General features: G+C 47.4%; 17 non-coding genes across 17 annotated transcripts; all 17 read right to left on the bottom strand.

Moving 5' to 3' along the window:
• Positions 1–310: 310 nt before the first annotated feature.
• Positions 311–384, bottom strand: TRNAI-AAU (transfer RNA isoleucine (anticodon AAU)). Its single transcript has one exon. It is a non-coding gene; the product is annotated as a tRNA-Ile (tRNA).
• A 1,210-nt stretch (positions 385–1,594) lies between these two features.
• Positions 1,595–1,666, bottom strand: TRNAD-GUC (transfer RNA aspartic acid (anticodon GUC)). The gene has a single exon. It is a non-coding gene; the product is annotated as a tRNA-Asp (tRNA).
• Positions 1,667–1,795: 129 nt separating this feature from the next.
• TRNAI-AAU (transfer RNA isoleucine (anticodon AAU)) lies at positions 1,796–1,869 on the bottom strand. Its single transcript has one exon. It is a non-coding gene; the product is annotated as a tRNA-Ile (tRNA).
• Positions 1,870–3,510: 1,641 nt separating this feature from the next.
• TRNAD-GUC (transfer RNA aspartic acid (anticodon GUC)) lies at positions 3,511–3,582 on the bottom strand. The gene has a single exon. It is a non-coding gene; the product is annotated as a tRNA-Asp (tRNA).
• Positions 3,583–4,557: 975 nt separating this feature from the next.
• Positions 4,558–4,629, bottom strand: TRNAD-GUC (transfer RNA aspartic acid (anticodon GUC)). Its single transcript has one exon. It is a non-coding gene; the product is annotated as a tRNA-Asp (tRNA).
• A 973-nt stretch (positions 4,630–5,602) lies between these two features.
• Positions 5,603–5,674, bottom strand: TRNAD-GUC (transfer RNA aspartic acid (anticodon GUC)). Its single transcript has one exon. It is a non-coding gene; the product is annotated as a tRNA-Asp (tRNA).
• Positions 5,675–5,803: 129 nt separating this feature from the next.
• On the bottom strand, positions 5,804–5,877 carry TRNAI-AAU (transfer RNA isoleucine (anticodon AAU)). The gene has a single exon. It is a non-coding gene; the product is annotated as a tRNA-Ile (tRNA).
• An 886-nt stretch (positions 5,878–6,763) lies between these two features.
• On the bottom strand, positions 6,764–6,835 carry TRNAD-GUC (transfer RNA aspartic acid (anticodon GUC)). The gene has a single exon. It is a non-coding gene; the product is annotated as a tRNA-Asp (tRNA).
• A 129-nt stretch (positions 6,836–6,964) lies between these two features.
• Positions 6,965–7,038, bottom strand: TRNAI-AAU (transfer RNA isoleucine (anticodon AAU)). Its single transcript has one exon. It is a non-coding gene; the product is annotated as a tRNA-Ile (tRNA).
• A 245-nt stretch (positions 7,039–7,283) lies between these two features.
• Positions 7,284–7,357, bottom strand: TRNAI-AAU (transfer RNA isoleucine (anticodon AAU)). The gene has a single exon. It is a non-coding gene; the product is annotated as a tRNA-Ile (tRNA).
• Positions 7,358–8,567: 1,210 nt separating this feature from the next.
• Positions 8,568–8,639, bottom strand: TRNAD-GUC (transfer RNA aspartic acid (anticodon GUC)). Its single transcript has one exon. It is a non-coding gene; the product is annotated as a tRNA-Asp (tRNA).
• Positions 8,640–8,768: 129 nt separating this feature from the next.
• TRNAI-AAU (transfer RNA isoleucine (anticodon AAU)) lies at positions 8,769–8,842 on the bottom strand. The gene has a single exon. It is a non-coding gene; the product is annotated as a tRNA-Ile (tRNA).
• A 1,702-nt stretch (positions 8,843–10,544) lies between these two features.
• TRNAD-GUC (transfer RNA aspartic acid (anticodon GUC)) lies at positions 10,545–10,616 on the bottom strand. Its single transcript has one exon. It is a non-coding gene; the product is annotated as a tRNA-Asp (tRNA).
• Positions 10,617–10,745: 129 nt separating this feature from the next.
• Positions 10,746–10,819, bottom strand: TRNAI-AAU (transfer RNA isoleucine (anticodon AAU)). Its single transcript has one exon. It is a non-coding gene; the product is annotated as a tRNA-Ile (tRNA).
• A 1,151-nt stretch (positions 10,820–11,970) lies between these two features.
• Positions 11,971–12,042, bottom strand: TRNAD-GUC (transfer RNA aspartic acid (anticodon GUC)). Its single transcript has one exon. It is a non-coding gene; the product is annotated as a tRNA-Asp (tRNA).
• Positions 12,043–13,335: 1,293 nt separating this feature from the next.
• Positions 13,336–13,407, bottom strand: TRNAD-GUC (transfer RNA aspartic acid (anticodon GUC)). Its single transcript has one exon. It is a non-coding gene; the product is annotated as a tRNA-Asp (tRNA).
• Positions 13,408–13,536: 129 nt separating this feature from the next.
• TRNAI-AAU (transfer RNA isoleucine (anticodon AAU)) lies at positions 13,537–13,610 on the bottom strand. Its single transcript has one exon. It is a non-coding gene; the product is annotated as a tRNA-Ile (tRNA).
• Between the last annotated feature and the right edge of the window lie 3 nt (positions 13,611–13,613).

Genomic DNA, 13,613 nt, shown 5'->3' with positions numbered 1-13,613 from the left:
TTTTTAAAATTCCATCTTTATTTCCATGGAGACTCTGGAGACTCTGGAGACTTAAGACTTTGGATTCCTTTTTCCTGAGTTTTCTTTGGTGCACAAAGAAAACAATTGCCTCCCTGTCGGGGAATCGAACCCCGGTCTCCCGCGTGACAGGCGGGGATACTCACCACTATACTAACGAGGAATGGGTATGGTGCTTGCCATCACGGTAACCTGCTTAAATGAAGACAGCAGCAATTTCCACCCACCAGATCTAGGCAGTAGGGAGAAAAAGGAGTTTGAGACTGGTACGGTCAAAAAAGAGGAGACGGACTGGCCCGTACGGGGATCGAACCCGCGACCTTGGCGTTATTAGCACCACGCTCTAACCAGCTGAGCTAACCGGCCATGTTGCGCATGTCGGCTGCCCCGGCCGACACCAGTGGGGATCTCACATGTGTCCCAGTCCTTAGAATAGGTACTGATAGCAGTGTGGAGAAAGGGAAGGGTGTCTCTTTCTCTGTCCTTGTCAGAGGCGACATCACGAGTGCTAGGGCTGACTGTGAACTGGGAACTGTATTCGAAACTTTATTCCACAAGAGAAGGAATCAGAAAGTATAGGAAATAACACGGCACCTGGAAGAGTTTGCAATCTAAAAGCCATAGGCCTTAGGCATGGGCTACACGGGGCCTTGTTGTAGCGCCAGTGATTGAGGGAAAGCTGCAGTCCGCATTTCAGCTGCAACTAACTCATGACTTTGGGCAAACGGGTCCCAGGTGACGAAATCAGTCGCTGACCGTCTACTTTACAAGTTATTGACTCTGGTATATGCTGTTCTGCAAACTAATGTCAGGAATCCATTGGATAAGGCTCTGGCCGTGGGCATCTCCCGTACGGACGTTTGTTTCCCCTGGCCAATCTCAGCGGGCTCCTTTCGGCATGTGGTTTCGGCCTATTCGCTCCATGGATTGGGGATATCTACAAAGTTTTTCAGCTTAAACCTTAAGAAAACTGAGGTAGGATAAGTGTGGGTTCTCTCGGTGCAACAACTTAATGGCTTCTTTTTTTGTAGATCTCTTTTTAAATTTCCATCTTTATTTCCATGGAGTCTCTGGAGACTTAAGACTTTGGTTTCTTTCTACCTTTAAGGTTCCTTACGCTCCCTCTAGGATTTTACCTCCTTTTTCCTTAGTTTTCTAACTCATGACTTTGGGAAAAAGGGTCCCAGGTGACAAAATCAGTCGCTGAACGTCTACGTTATGCTCTGCTGCAAACTAATGTCAGGAATCCATTAAATAAGGCTCTGTCCGTGGGCATCTCCCGTACGGACGTTTGTTTCCCCTGGCCAATCTCAGCGGGCTCCTTTCGGCATGTGGTTTCGGCCTATTCGCTCCATGGATTGGGGATATCTACAGAGTTTTTCAGCTTAAACCTTCAGGAAACTGAGGTAGGATAAGTGTGGGTTCTCTCTGTGCAACGACTTAATGGCTTCTTTTTTTGTAGATCTCTTTTTAAAATTCCATCTTTATTTCCATGGAGACTCTGGAGACTCTGGAGACTTAAGACTTTGGATTCCTTTTTCCTGAGTTTTCTTTGGTGCACAAAGAAAAGAATTGCCTCCCCGTCGGGGAATCGAACCCCGGTCTCCCGCGTGACAGGCGGGGATACTCACCACTATACTAACGAGGAATGGGTATGGTGCTTGCCTTCACGGTAACCTGCTTAAATGAAGACAGCAGCAATTTCCACCCACCAGATCTAGGCAGTAGGGAGAAAAAGGAGTTTGAGACTGGTACGGTCAAAAAAGAGGAGACGGACTGGCCCGTACGGGGATCGAACCCGCGACCTTGGCGTTATTAGCACCACGCTCTAACCAGCTGAGCTAACCGGCCATGTTGCGCATGTCGGCTGCCCCGGCCGACACCAGTGGGGATCTCACATGTGTCCCAGTCCTTAGAATAGGTACTGATAGCAGTGTGGAGAAAGGGAAGGGTGTCTCTTTCTCTGTCCTTGTCAGAGGCGACATCACGAGTGCTAGGGCTGACTGTGAACTGGGAACTGTATTCGAAACTTTATTCCACAAGAGAAGGAATCAGAAAGTATAGGAAATAACACGGCACCTGGAAGAGTTTGCAATCTAAAAGCCATAGGCCTTAGGCATGGGCTACACGGGGCCTTGTTGTAGCGCCAGTGATTGAGGGAAAGCTGCAGTCCGCATTTCAGCTGCAACTAACTCATGACTTTGGGCAAACGGGTCCCAGGTGACGAAATCAGTCGCTGACCGTCTACTTTACAAGTTATTGACTCTGGTATATGCTGTGCTGCAAACTAATGTCAGGAATCCATTGGATAAGGCTCTGGCCGTGGGCATCTCCCGTACGGACGTTTGTTTCCCCTGGCAAATCTTAGCGGGCTCCTTTCGGCATGTGGTTTCGGCCTATTCGCTCCATGGATTGGGGATATCTACAGAGTTTTTCAGCTTAAACCTTAAGGAAACTGAGGTAGGATAAGTGTGGGTTCTCTCGGTGCAACAACCTAATGGCTTCTTTTTTTGTAGATCTCTTTTTAAATTTCCATCTTTATTTCCATGGAGTCTCTGGAGACTTAAGACTTTGGTTTCTTTCTACCTTTAAGGTTCCTTACGCTCCCTCTAGGATTTTACCTCCTTTTTCCTTAGTTTTCTAACTCATGACTTTGGGAAAAAGGGTCCCAGGTGACAAAATCAGTCGCTGAACGTCTACGTTATGCTCTGCTGCAAACTAATGTCAGGAATCCATTAAATAAGGCTCTGTCCGTGGGCATCTCCCGTACGGACGTTTGTTTCCCCTGGCCAATCTCAGCGGGCTCCTTTCGGCATGTGGTTTCGGCCTATTCGCTCCATGGATTGGGGATATCTACAGAGTTTTTCAGCTTAAACCTTCAGGAAACTGAGGTAGGATAAGTGTGGGTTCTCTCTGTGCAACAACTTAATGGCTTCTTTTTTTGTAGATCTCTTTTTAAAATTCCATCTTTATTTCCATGGAGACTCTGGAGACTTAAGACTTTGGTTTCTTTCTACCTTTAAGGTTCCTTACGCTCCCTCTAGGATTTTACCTCCTTTTTCCTTAGTTTTCTAACTCATGACTTTGGGAAAAAGGGTCCCAGGTGACAAAATCAGTCGCTGAACGTCTACGTTATGCTCTGCTGCAAACTAATGTCAGGAATCCATTAAATAAGGCTCTGTCCGTGGGCATCTCCCGTACGGACGTTTGTTTCCCCTGGCCAATCTCAGCGGGCTCCTTTCGGCATGTGGTTTCGGCCTATTCGCTCCATGGATTGGGGATATCTACAGAGTTTTTCAGCTTAAACCTTCAGGAAACTGAGGTAGGATAAGTGTGGGTTCTCTCTGTGCAACGACTTAATGGCTTCTTTTTTTGTAGATCTCTTTTTAAAATTCCATCTTTATTTCCATGGAGACTCTGGAGACTCTGGAGACTTAAGACTTTGGATTCCTTTTTCCTGAGTTTTCTTTGGTGCACAAAGAAAACAATTGCCTCCCCGTCGGGGAATCGAACCCCGGTCTCCCGCGTGACAGGCGGGGATACTCACCACTATACTAACGAGGAATGGGTATGGTGCTTGCCATCACGGTAACCTGCTTAAATGAAGACAGCAGCAATTTCCACCCACCAGATCTAAGCAGTAGGGAGAAAAAGGAGTTTGAGACTGGTACGGTCAAAAAAGAGGAGACGGACTGGCCCGTACGGGGATCGAAACCGCGACCTTGGCGTTATTAGCACCACGCTCTAACCAGCTGAGCTAACCGGCCATGTTGCGCATGTCGGCTGCCCCGGCCGACACCAGTGGGGATCTCACATGTGTCCCAGTCCTTAGAATAGGTACTGATAGCAGTGTGGAGAAAGGGAAGGGTGTCTCTTTCTCTGTCCTTGTCAGAGGCGACATCACGAGTGCTAGGGCTGACTGTGAACTGGGAACTGTATTCGAAACTTTATTCCACAAGAGAAGGAATCAGAAAGTATAGGAAATAACACGGCACCTGGAAGAGTTTGCAATCTAAAAGCCATAGGCATGGGCTACACGGGGCCTTGTTGTAGCGCCAGTGATTGAGGGAAAGCTGCAGTCCGCATTTCAGCTGCAACTAACTCATGACTTTGGGCAAACGGGTCCCAGGTGACGAAATCAGTCGCTGACCGTCTACTTTACAAGTTATTGACTCTGGTATATGCTGTGCTGCAAACTAATGTCAGGAATCCATTGGATAAGGCTCTGGCCGTGGGCATCTCCCGTACGGACGTTTGTTTCCCCTGGCCAATCTCAGCGGGCTCCTTTCGGCATGTGGTTTCGGCCTATTCGCTCCATGGATTGGGGATATCTACAGAGTTTTTCAGCTTAAACCTTAAGGAAACTGAGGTAGGATAAGTGTGGGTTCTCTCTGTGCAACGACTTAATGGCTTCTTTTTTTGTAGATCTCTTTTTAAAATTCCATCTTTATTTCCATGGAGACTCTGGAGACTCTGGAGACTTAAGACTTTGGATTCCTTTTTCCTGAGTTTTCTTTGGTGCACAAAGAAAACAATTGCCTCCCCGTCGGGGAATCGAACCCCGGTCTCCCGCGTGACAGGCGGGGATACTCACCACTATACTAACGAGGAATGGGTATGGTGCTTGCCATCACGGTAACCTGCTTAAATGAAGACAGCAGCAATTTCCACCCACCAGATCTAAGCAGTAGGGAGAAAAAGGAGTTTGAGACTGGTACGGTCAAAAAAGAGGAGACGGACTGGCCCGTACGGGGATCGAAACCGCGACCTTGGCGTTATTAGCACCACGCTCTAACCAGCTGAGCTAACCGGCCATGTTGCGCATGTCGGCTGCCCCGGCCGACACCAGTGGGGATCTCACATGTGTCCCAGTCCTTAGAATAGGTACTGATAGCAGTGTGGAGAAAGGGAAGGGTGTCTCTTTCTCTGTCCTTGTCAGAGGCGACATCACGAGTGCTAGGGCTGACTGTGAACTGGGAACTGTATTCGAAACTTTATTCCACAAGAGAAGGAATCAGAAAGTATAGGAAATAACACGGCACCTGGAAGAGTTTGCAATCTAAAAGCCATAGGCCTTAGGCATGGGCTACACGGGGCCTTGTTGTAGCGCCAGTGATTGAGGGAAAGCTGCAGTCCGCATTTCAGCTGCAACTAACTCATGACTTTGGGCAAACGGGTCCCAGGTGACGAAATCAGTCGCTGACCGTCTACTTTACAAATTATTGACTCTGGTATATGCTGTGCTGCAAACTAATGTCAGGAATCCATTAAATAAGGCTCTGTCCGTGGGCATCTCCCGTACGGACGTTTGTTTCCCCTGGCCAATCTCAGCGGGCTCCTTTCGGCATGTGGTTTCGGCCTATTCGCTCCATGGATTGGGGATATCTACAGAGTTTTTCAGCTTAAACCTTAAGGAAACTGAGGTAGGATAAGTGTGGGTTCTCTCTGTGCAACGACTTAATGGCTTCTTTTTTTGTAGATCTCTTTTTAAAATTCCATCTTTATTTCCATGGAGACTCTGGAGACTTAAGACTTTGGATTCCTTTTTCCTGAGTTTTCTTTGGTGCACAAAGAAAACCATTGCCTCCCCGTCGGGGAATCGAACCCCGGTCTCCCGCGTGACAGGCGGGGATACTCACCACTATACTAACGAGGAATGGGTATGGTGCTTGCCATCACGGTAACCTGCTTAAATGAAGACAGCAGCAATTTCCACCCACCAGATCTAGGCAGTAGGGAGAAAAAGGAGTTTGAGACTGGTACGGTCAAAAAAGAGGAGACGGACTGGCCCGTACGGGGATCGAACCCGCGACCTTGGCGTTATTAGCACCACGCTCTAACCAGCTGAGCTAACCGGCCATGTTGCGCATGTCGGCTGCCCCGGCCGACACCAGTGGGGATCTCACATGTGTCCCAGTCCTTAGAATAGGTACTGATAGCAGTACCTATAGGTACTTAAACCTTAAGGAAACTGAGGTAGGATAAGTGTGGGTTCTCTCTGTGCAACGACTTAATGGCTTCTTTTTTTGTAGATCTCTTTTTAAATTTCCATCTTTATTTCCATGGAGTCTCTGGAGACTTAAGACTTTGGTTTCTTTCTACCTTTAAGGTTCCTTACGCTCCCTCTAGGATTTTACCTCCTTTTTCCTTAGTTTTCTAACTCATGACTTTGGGAAAAAGGGTCCCAGGTGACAAAATCAGTCGCTGAACGTCTACGCCTATTCGCTCCATGGATTGGGGATATCTACAGAGTTTTTCAGCTTAAACCTTCAGGAAACTGAGGTAGGATAAGTGTGGGTTCTCTCTGTGCAACGACTTAATGGCTTCTTTTTTTGTAGATCTCTTCTTAAAATTCCATCTTTATTTCAGTCGCTGAACGTCTACGTTATGCTCTGCTGCAAACTAATGTCAGGAATCCATTAAATAAGGCTCTGTCCGTGGGCATCTCCCGTACGGACGTTTGTTTCCCCTGGCCAATCTCAGCGGGCTCCTTTCGGCATGTGGTTTCGGCCTATTCGCTCCATGGATTGGGGATATCTACAGAGTTTTTCAGCTTAAACCTTCAGGAAACTGAGGTAGGATAAGTGTGGGTTCTCTCTGTGCAACGACTTAATGGCTTCTTTTTTTGTAGATCTCTTTTTAAAATTCCACCTTTATTTCCATGGAGACTCTGGAGACTCTGGAGACTTAAGACTTTGGATTCCTTTTTCCTGAGTTTTCTTTGGTGCACAAAGAAAACAATTGCCTCCCCGTCGGGGAATCGAACCCCGGTCTCCCGCGTGACAGGCGGGGATACTCACCACTATACTAACGAGGAATGGATATGGTGCTTGCCATCACGGTAACCTGCTTAAATGAAGACAGCAGCAATTTCCACCCACCAGATCTAGGCAGTAGGGAGAAAAAGGAGTTTGAGACTGGTACGGTCAAAAAAGAGGAGACGGACTGGCCCGTACGGGGATCGAACCCGTGACCTTGGCGTTATTAGCACCACGCTCTAACCAGCTGAGCTAACCGGCCATGTTGCGCATGTCGGCTGCCCCGGCCGACACCAGTGGGGATCTCACATGTGTCCCAGTCCTTAGAATAGGTACTGAAAGCAGTACCTATAGGTACTTAAACCTTAAGGAAACTGAGGTAGGATAAGTGTGGGTTCTCTCGGTGCAACGACTTAATGGCTTCTTTTTTTGTAGATCTCTTTTTAAATTTACATCTTTATTTCCATGGAGTTTGAGACTGGTACGGTCAAAAAAGAGGAGACGTACTGGCCCGTACGGGGATCGAACCCGCGACCTTGGCGTTATTAGCACCACGCTCTAACCAGCTGAGCTAACCGGCCATGTTGCGCATGTCGGCTGTCCCGGCCGACACCAGTGGGGATCTCACATGTGTCCCAGTCCTTAGAATAGGTACTGATAGCAGTGTGGAGAAAGGGAAGGGTGTCTCTTTCTCTGTCCTTGTCAGAGGCGACATCACGAGTGCTAGGGCTGACTGTGAACTGGGAACTGTATTCGAAACTTTATTCCACAAGAGAAGGAATCAGAAAGTATAGGAAATAACACGGCACCTGGAAGAGTTTGCAATCTAAAAGCCATAGGCCTTAGGCATGGGCTACACGGGGCCTTGTTGTAGCGCCAGTGATTGAGGGAAAGCTGCAGTCCGCATTTCAGCTGCAACTAACTCATGACTTTGGGCAAACGGGTCCCAGGTGACGAAATCAGTCGCTGACCGTCTACTTTACAAGTTATTGACTCTGGTATATGCTGTGCTGCAAACTAATGTCAGGAATCCATTGGATAAGGCTCTGGCCGTGGGCATCTCCCGTACGGACGTTTGTTTCCCCTGGCCAATCTCAGCGGGCTCCTTTCGGCATGTGGTTTCGGCCTATTCGCTCCATGGATTGGGGATATCTACAGAGTTTTTCAGCTTAAACCTTAAGGAAACTGAGGTAGGATAAGTGTGGGTTCTCTCGGTGCAACAACTTAATGGCTTCTTTTTTTGTAGATCTCTTTTTAAATTTCCATCTTTATTTCCATGGAGTCTCTGGAGACTTAAGACTTTGGTTTCTTTCTACCTTTAAGGTTCCTTATGCTCCCTCTAGGATTTTACCTCCTTTTTCCTTAGTTTTCTAACTCATGACTTTGGGAAAAAGGGTCCCAGGTGACAAAATCAGTCGCTGAACGTCTACGTTATGCTCTGCTGCAAACTAATGTCAGGAATCCATTAAATAAGGCTCTGTCCGTGGGCATCTCCCGTACGGACGTTTGTTTCCCCTGGCCAATCTCAGCGGGCTCCTTTCGGCATGTGGTTTCGGCCTATTCGCTCCATGGATTGGGGATATCTACAGAGTTTTTCAGCTTAAACCTTCAGGAAACTGAGGTAGGATAAGTGTGGGTTCTCTCTGTGCAACGACTTAATGGCTTCTTTTTTTGTAGATCTCTTTTTAAAATTCCACCTTTATTTCCATGGAGACTCTGGAGACTCTGGAGACTTAAGACTTTGGATTCCTTTTTCCTGAGTTTTCTTTGGTGCACAAAGAAAACAATTGCCTCCCCGTCGGGGAATCGAACCCCGGTCTCCCGCGTGACAGGCGGGGATACTCACCACTATACTAACGAGGAATGGATATGGTGCTTGCCATCACGGTAACCTGCTTAAATGAAGACAGCAGCAATTTCCACCCACCAGATCTAGGCAGTAGGGAGAAAAAGGAGTTTGAGACTGGTACGGTCAAAAAAGAGGAGACGGACTGGCCCGTACGGGGATCGAACCCGTGACCTTGGCGTTATTAGCACCACGCTCTAACCAGCTGAGCTAACCGGCCATGTTGCGCATGTCGGCTGCCCCGGCCGACACCAGTGGGGATCTCACATGTGTCCCAGTCCTTAGAATAGGTACTGAAAGCAGTACCTATAGGTACTTAAACCTTAAGGAAACTGAGGTAGGATAAGTGTGGGTTCTCTCGGTGCAACGACTTAATGGCTTCTTTTTTTGTAGATCTCTTTTTAAATTTACATCTTTATTTCCATGGAGTCTCTGGAGACTTAAGACTTTGGTTTCTTTCTACCTTTAAGGTTCCTGACGCTCTCTCTAGGATTTTACCTCCTTTTTCCTTAGTTTTCTAACTCATGACTTTGGGAAAACGGGTCCCAGGTGACAAAATCAGTCGCTGAACGTCTACGTTATGCTCTGCTGCAAACTAATGTCAGGAATCCATTAAATAAGGCTCTGTCCGTGGGCATCTCCCGTACGGACGTTTGTTTCCCCTGGCCTTGGCGTTATTAGCACCACGCTCTAACCAGCTGAGCTAACCGGCCATGTTGCGCATGTTGGCTGCCCCGGCCGACACCAGTGGGGATCTCACATGTGTCCCAGTCCTTAGAATAGGTACTGATAGCAGTGTGGAGAAAGGGAAGGGTGTCTCTTTCTCTGTCCTTGTCAGAGGCGACATCACGAGTGCTAGGGCTGACTGTGAACTGGGAACTGTATTCGAAACTTTATTCCACAAGAGAAGGAATCAGAAAGTATAGGAAATAACACGGCACCTGGAAGAGTTTGCAATCTAAAAGCCATAGGCCTTAGGCATGGGCTACACGGGGCCTTGTTGTAGCGCCAGTGATTGAGAGAAAGCTGCAGTCCGCATTTCAGCTGCAACTAACTCATGACTTTGGGCAAACGGGTCCCAGGTGACGAAATCAGTCGCTGACCGTCTCCTTTACAAGTTATTGACTCTGGTATATGCTGTGCTGCAAACTAATGTCAGGAATCCATTGGATAAGGCTCTGGCCATGAGCATCTCCCGTACGGACGTTTGTTTCCCCTGGCCAATCTCAGAGGGCTCCTTTCGGCATGTGGTTTCGGCCTATTCGCTCCATGGATTGGGGATATCTACAGAGTTTTTCAGCTTAAACCTTTAGGAAACTGAGGTAGGATAAGTGTGGGTTCTCTCGGTGCAACAACTTAATGGCTTCTTTTTTTGTAGATCTCTTTTTAAATTTCCATCTTTATTTCCATGGAGTCTCTGGAGACTTAAGACTTTGGTTTCTTTCTACCTTTAAGGTTCCTTACGCTCCCTCTAGGATTTTACCTCCTTTTTCCTTAGTTTTCTAACTCATGACTTTGGGAAAAAGGGTCCCAGGTGACAAAATCAGTCGCTGAACGTCTACGTTATGCTCTGCTGCAAACTAATGTCAGGAATCCATTAAATAGGCTCTGTCCGTGGGCATCTCCCGTACGGACGTTTGTTTCCCCTGGCCAATATCAGCGGGCTCCTTTCGGCATGTGGTTTCGGCCTATTCGCTCCATGGATTGGGGATATCTACAGAGTTTTTCAGCTTAAACCTTCAGGAAACTGAGGTAGGATAAGTGTGGGTTCTCTCTGTGCAACGACTTAATGGCTTCTTTTTTTGTAGATCTCTTCTTAAAATTCCATCTTTATTTCCATGGAGTCTCTGGAGACTCTGGAGACTTAAGACTTTGGATTCCTTTTTCCTGAGTTTTCTTTGGTGCACAAAGAAAACAATTGCCTCCCCGTCGGGGAATCGAACCCCGGTCTCCCGCGTGACAGGCGGGGATACTCACCACTATACTAACGAGGAATGGGTATGGTGCTTGCCATCACGGTAACCTGCTTAAATGAAGACAGCAGCAATTTCCACCCACCAGATCTAGGCAGTAGGGAGAAAAAGGAGTTTGAGACTGGTACGGTCAAAAAAGAGGACACGGACTGGCCCGTACGGGGATCGAACCCGCGACCTTGGCGTTATTAGCACCACGCTCTAACCAGCTGAGCTAACCGGCCATGTTGCGCATGTTGGCTGCCCCGGCCGACACCAGTGGGGATCTCACATGTGTCCCAGTCCTTAGAATAGGTACTGATAGCAGTGTGGAGAAAGGGAAGGGTGTCTCTTTCTCTGTCCTTGTCAGAGGCGACATCACGAGTGCTAGGGCTGACTGTGAACTGGGAACTGTATTCGAAACTTTATTCCACAAGAGAAGGAATCAGAAAGTATAGGAAATAACACGGCACCTGGAAGAGTTTGCAATCTAAAAGCCATAGGCCTTAGGCATGGGCTACACGGGGCCTTGTTGTAGCGCCAGTGATTGAGGGAAAGCTGCAGTCCGCATTTCAGCTGCAACTAACTCATGACTTTGGGCACACAGGTCCCAGGTGACGAAATCAGTCGCTGACCGTCTACTTTACAAGTTATTGACTCTGGTATATGCTGTGCTGCAAACTAATGTCAGGAATCCATTGGATAAGGCTCTGGCCGTGGGCATCTCCCGTACGGACGTTTGTTTCCCCTGGCCAATCTCAGCGGGCTCCTTTCGGCATGTGGTTTCGGCCTATTCGCTCCATGGATTGGGGATATCTACAGAGTTTTTCAGCTTAAACCTTAAGGAAACTGAGGTAGGATAAGTGTGGGTTCTCTCGGTGCAACAACCTAATGGCTTCTTTTTTTGTAGATCTCTTTTTAAATTTCCATCTTTATTTCCATGGAGTCTCTGGAGACTTAAGACTTTGGTTTCTTTCTACCTTTAAGGTTCCTTACGCTCCCTCTAGGATTTTACCTCCTTTTTCCTTAGTTTTCTAACTCATGACTTTGGGAAAAAGGGTCCCAGGTGACAAAATCAGTCGCTGAACGTCTACGTTATGCTATGCTGCAAACTAATGTCAGGAATCCATTAAATAAGGCTCTGTCCAAGGGCATCTCCCGTACGGACGTTTGTTTCCCCTGGCCAATCTACAGAGTTTTTCAGCTTAAACCTTCAGGAAACTGAGGTAGGATAAGTGTGGGTTCTCTCTGTGCAACGACTTAATGGCTTCTTTTTTTGTAGATCTCTTTTTAAAATTCCATCTTTATTTCCATGGAGACTCTGGAGACTCTGGAGACTTAAGACTTTGGATTCCTTTTTCCTGAGTTTTCTTTGGTGCACAAAGAAAACAATTGCCTCCCCGTCGGGGAATCGAACCCCGGTCTCCCGCGTGACAGGCGGGGATACTCACCACTATACTAACGAGGAATGGGTACGGTGCTTGCCATCAGGGTAACCTGCTTAAATGAAGACAGCAGCAATTTCCACCCACCAGATCTAGGCAGTAGGGAGAAAAAGGAGTTTGAGACTGGTACGGTCAAAAAAGAGGAGACGGACTGGCCCGTACTGGGATCGAACCCGCAACCTTGGCGTTATTAGCACCACGCTCTAACCAGCTGAGCTAACCGGCCATGTTGCGCATGTCGGCTGCCCCGGCCGACACCAGTGGGGATCTCACATGTGTCCCAGTCCTTAGAATAGGTACTGATAGCAGTACCTATAGGTACTTAAACCTTAAGGAAACTGAGGTAGGATAAGTGTGGGTTCTCTCGGTGTAACGACTTAATGGCTTCTTTTTTTGTAGATCTCTTTTTAAATTTCCATCTTTATTTCCATGGAGTCTCTGGAGACTTAAGACTTTGGTTTCTTTCTACCTTTAAGGTTCCTGACGCTCTCTCTAGGATTTTACCTCCTTTTTCCTTAGTTTTCTAACTCATGACTTTGGGAAAACGGGTCCCAGGTGACAAAATCAGTCGCTGAACGTCTACGTTATGCTCTGCTGCAAACTAATGTCAGGAATCCATTAAATAAGGCTCTGTCCGTGGGCATCTCCCGTACGGACGTTTGTTTCCCCTGGCCAATCTCAGCGGGCTCCTTTCGGCATGTGGTTTCGGCCTATTCGCTCCATGGATTGGGGATATCTACAGAGTTTTTCAGCTTAAACCTTCACTAAACTGAGGTAGGATAAGTGTGGGTTCTCTCGGTGGAACGACTTAATGGCTTCTTTTTTTGTAGATCTCTTTTTAAATTTCCATCTTTATTTCCATGGAGTCTCTGGAGACTTAAGACTTTGGTTTCTTTCTACCTTTAAGGTTCCTTACGCTCCCTCTAGGATTTTACCTCCTTTTTCCTTAGTTTTCTAACTCATGACTTTGGGAAAAAGGGTCCCAGGTGACAAAATCAGTCGCTGAACGTCTACGTTATGCTATGCTGCAAACTAATGTCAGGAATCCATTAAATAAGGCTCTGTCCGTGGGCATCTCCCGTACGGACGTTTGTTTCCCCTGGCCAATCTACAGAGTTTTTCAGCTTAAACCTTCAGGAAACTGAGGTAGGATAAGTGTGGGTCCTCTCTGTGCAACGACTTAATGGCTTCTTTTTTTGTAGATCTCTTTTTAAAATTCCATCTTTATTTCCATGGAGACTCTGGAGACTCTGGAGACTTAAGACTTTGGATTCCTTTTTCCTGAGTTTTCTTTGGTGCACAAAGAAAACAATTGCCTCCCCGTCGGGGAATCGAACCCCGGTCTCCCGCGTGACAGGCGGGGATACTCACCACTATACTAACGAGGAATGGGTATGGTGCTTGCCATCACGGTAACCTGCTTAAATGAAGACAGCAGCAATTTCCACCCACCAGATCTAGGCAGTAGGGAGAAAAAGGAGTTTGAGACTGGTACGGTCAAAAAAGAGGAGACGGACTGGCCCGTACGGGGATCGAACCCGCGACCTTGGCGTTATTAGCACCACGCTCTAACCAGCTGAGCTAACCGGCCATG

This window comes from Hyla sarda, chromosome 4, assembly GCF_029499605.1.
Source record: "Hyla sarda isolate aHylSar1 chromosome 4, aHylSar1.hap1, whole genome shotgun sequence".
NCBI lineage: Eukaryota > Metazoa > Chordata > Amphibia > Anura > Hylidae > Hyla > Hyla sarda.
The sequence above is the reverse complement of the archived record's forward strand: the minus strand, read 5'-3'. Positions and strand labels throughout refer to the sequence as shown.